The following is a 4,433-nucleotide window of genomic DNA, read 5'->3' on the forward strand; positions in this document are numbered from 1 at the left end:
CACAGCAAAAGAATACACATAAATAGTTATATGATGATTTCATACTTTTTTCACTTCAGTCATCAAAGGAAAAAAAAACAAAACATTTTTTTGGGGGTTAGAGTCGTCGCTCAGTTGAACACTGACTGCTAATTAGAGCAGAAGTAAGGCGGGGAACAAAATGCATTCATGTTTTGCTTTTAACATACCAGCTAAGCTTTAAATTAATGATCAACTCTTATGGAAGCTAATGGCTAATGTAACCTTCACAGTGTCAAATTAATTACATGGTGAATATACCGCACTCTGGGAAGAGAGGCCACATTAACCCTGTAACAAAACAAATGTTCTCGCCGTACTTATAAATGGGGCACACTTAACAGTGTTAGACATATAAACCTATTTATTCAGGTTACTGCATTAAACATACTGCAATTACTCCACTATGTATTGCCTTTGGGGATCACTGAGGACAGCAAACTTGTCTTAATTGATTAGTAGAATGAAAATTGAAACAAATTAGAATATTAAAGGAAAGTCCCAAGATAGGATGCAAAAGAAGTGCTCTGACAGCTGAGCTGATCACATTAATACCACACAGTCGCTACATCTTCAAATCAGTTCAAATCAGGCTGCATGTTTCTTCTCCACTGTGTTTATCTAAATAACGGGTCAAATTCCCCCCAAAAAATTATGCTAAAAAAAGAAAGAAAGCCAAAAGCTGCTCTGTCACTTTGGATCAGTTAGGATAGGAGATGGTTTCAGATAACGTTAGGCCGTCTTGAGCAGTAAAACCAAAAGGTCAGGATGCACTTAACCTCATGAGAAGGGAACTGTCATTTCTCAGCTTGTGTAAGGAGTAAAGCTGAAAGGGAAACACAGAGGAAAAAAGCTGGAGGAGGTTTTGGGAAAGGAAAGCGAGCGATAGCCCTGGAAAAAAATAAAAATAAATTAGACTCTCGAGAAAGAGAGTCCAGTTGGCGCTGTTAACCAAGGCAGGCCAAAGGGTAATAAGGACCCACTTCAACATATACTCTACATCACATTACAAAGCCAGCTGAAATGATCCAGTCCAACAGATAGATAAAATCCAGTTTAGCAGATTTTCTGTAAAATCTCTTTTGGATTTGTTCCTGTAATGCCATTCAGGAATGTGTGGTTCATGTAGAGCAGGGGTGTCAAACGCATTTTAGTTAAGGGGCCACATACTGCCCACTTTGATCTCAAGTGGGCCAGACTAGTAAAATCATAGCATAATAACGCGTACATAACGACAATATTTCTCTATGTTTAAATCATTGGTGATAGTTTTTGGATGATAAACCCTATTTTAAGGTCTTTCTACAATAAACTAGAAACATAAAGAGCAAAAACTAAAACTCAGACATCAGCCCACTGTTTATCTGCCTGGGCTCTCCTCTGCAGATTCCCTCGCTTTGTGACGCGTTTGACGTCAAACGCGTCACAAAGCGAGCAGCGAGCGCTTCTGCCTCCGGAGCAGACGTCGCATTTATGCTGTTTTTAAAGCAATTACTGGATCGATTAAAAAAATTTACAAAACTTTTGTACTCATAAACCTCCACATTCTCATAAAAATGCAATTTATGTCTTTCTGTAATTTTCACACTTAGCAAAGTCATCCGGCGGGCCGAGCTGGACCCCCTGGTGGGCCGGATCCGGCCCACGGGCCGTATGTTTGACACCCCTGATGTAGAGGAATGTCAAAACGGTCATAGGGTTGTCATAATATTATTTAAATGAGGTTGAATCAAAAATTACACTTCAAATGAAAAAAAAAGGAAGTCTATCACAAAAGGAAGTCTATCACCTCTGTAGAAAAATAATAAATGATAAAGTCATTATGCTAACACAATCACAGTGACAATGTTAATTTTCCTAATGTTTAGCAGCGGAGAGTGCCTATTTTCCTATATTCCTCAGTCCAATGCTAACCCACAATAGCCCAAGTCATATTAAGCAAATACAGAGCTGGGGAACCGAGGACTCTGGGATAATAGGTTCCTGGGATTATGGAACTTTGGTAACATAGAGCCTTGGTAAAAAATAGGACCCTGGTAACATGGGAGCCTGGAAATGTAGAGGCCTGGGATCATAGGACCCTGGGATTATAAAGCCTGGAACATGGGACCTGAGAAACAGTGTTGGGGGGTACGTAGGACCTTGGGTACATTGGACCTTAGGACCACAGGACCCTGGGAACATAGCAATGACTCAGTATACCAGGTAATATTTACCCTGTTCACCACCTCAAAAGTGTGCTAGCATTATTTACTAATTTTCACTAAACACAAAGTACAGTTGAGGCTGATGGGGATACCATTGCAGGTATTTGGTCATAAACCAAAATAATGGACATATTGAAATGTTAATTTGATGAACCTATATGAAAATGGATCACCACAGTAATCACTCTTCCAGTCTGGACCAATGATCATGTCTTACTTTCTCTGGTCTGAAAGAAAAAGGTGCAGAAGGATAGAAAGAGAGGATACATCATGTGAATTATGGAGTTGTTCTCAACATGAGACGGAGGGCGGTTCACAACTAGCACATTTTGATTAACAAGCACATATGCAATCTGACATGCCCCCCTCCACCTACTCACTTCGACCGCAGTCTGTCCAAGTGTCTAAAACACATGCATATTCAATGTTATCCCATATGACAGGTCATCATTGTAAATGAGAATTGGTTCTCAATTGATTCTACCTGGTTAAATAAAGGTCATATATATATATGCTTCCCACCATATATGCGTGCACACACGTACAGAAACGCTTTTGCAAACTCTACATACTTGATCCCAAACATGGGAGATAAATTATTTAAGAGGCTCCATGAATATGTTACATTTTAAATTCAATTCAAATCCCTTTATGGGTACTGTTCAGACACAAAAACAACTGCATGAAGTGATTATGATGTGGCAAAGCAGGCTAGCTCCAATTAAATTTGAATAAAATTAATTGGAGGAATACAACATCAATACTACCGGAAGGATTCTCATTTCATACGGCAGAACAGAAATATATCAAAATATTTGTTCTCTCTTGGGAGACAATAAATGAGACTAATTCATGGAGAAAAAGAAACGCCATTGTAACATTAGCTAAAGTGACCAATCGCTATGATGTATTTCTTAAACTACCAGGGAAGCTGGGATACTAATAAATAGCTAAGATTTAAAATTTAAAAAAACTAAATCAATACAGAGATCAATGTCACACGTGTATACCCAAACCTTTTGTGTAGAAATATAAAAAACACAAATTTACAAATAAGTATGCTGATAGATTGTTGCAGAGATTACGGTGTCCCTTGTCCCTCTTCTGTGTGTGTGCAAACAACCAGCAGATTTCTCATACAAGAGAATTAATGTTTAATTTATGAAGCCAGAAGAGCAGGAGTCCATAAAGAAATGTGTTTAAAACATGTATGAGCTTCGACACATTTCACTCGACCTGTCATATGGCATGGGGTCAGTCTGAGTTTAGTCCTGGTGTATCTCAACGTCTCAAGGTGGAATGTGTAATGTTAAAGGGATATTTCAGGTTCTTTTGAAGAGGGGTTGCATGAGGTACTTATCCACAGTCAATGTATTACCTGGGGATCGGCATGTCCCCGGTTTGGGGGAGCAGAAAGCTCTGTATGCATGGAAGTCAAGCAACGTGCTGCTGTGGACAGGGTCGGCAACAAAACATATTTTAGTCACTTAAATTAATCAAATCAGTTTTAGTGAATGCTTTTATTACAATATTTTTACCTTGCTGTGAGACATCCCTTTCCAATGAGGAAGTGTGCCATTATATCTGTCCCTCTTCAAAGACGCCAGGCTCCCTTAACAAAATCAGTCATTTTACCTCGCAAAACACTGGATTTGCTGATCTGCTGCTGCCTGATTTTGATGATTTTAAAACGCTAATGTGGATCCGATCCAGCAAAAACAAAACAAAAATGAGCACTGTAAGTTTATTAGCAAACTTTATGCCAGCTGTGCAACTTACAGTAAGATCCCCTGAGACTTAAATTTTTGGATGATGTGTGTAGGATGTATTAAAAAGGAGTTAACATCAGGCAGTAAAGGCGAAAGCACTATTTGCTGATTCCACAAGAAGCTACATATTGGACTGAAGCTTAACCAAACATGAAAATGGACTCAGAGGAAACAGTGCGGTGCAGCAGGAGCATCCTGGTTGTAAGACTGACGGGCTAAAGAACATGATGAATAGCTGTAGTAGCAGAATTCAGAAGTGATTCAATCAGTATGAAAAATTAATTCAAATGTGTTTCTCTCAATGCAGAACTCACTTGTACCAGATCAGTTTTCATTTCAAGAAACAGTCTGTTTCAGCAGAAAATGGCAGGGTTTATAATTTTGATATTTATGACACCTTGCAAACAAGCATTTCGATTTAAATCGAGCGCTGCATTTG

Source organism: Brachyistius frenatus, unplaced genomic scaffold (genome assembly GCF_029030835.1).
Source record: "Brachyistius frenatus isolate BFR_SWC_R1_liver_20210118 unplaced genomic scaffold, ASM2903083v1 Contig_240, whole genome shotgun sequence".
In the NCBI taxonomy this organism is placed as follows: domain Eukaryota; kingdom Metazoa; phylum Chordata; class Actinopteri; family Embiotocidae; genus Brachyistius; species Brachyistius frenatus.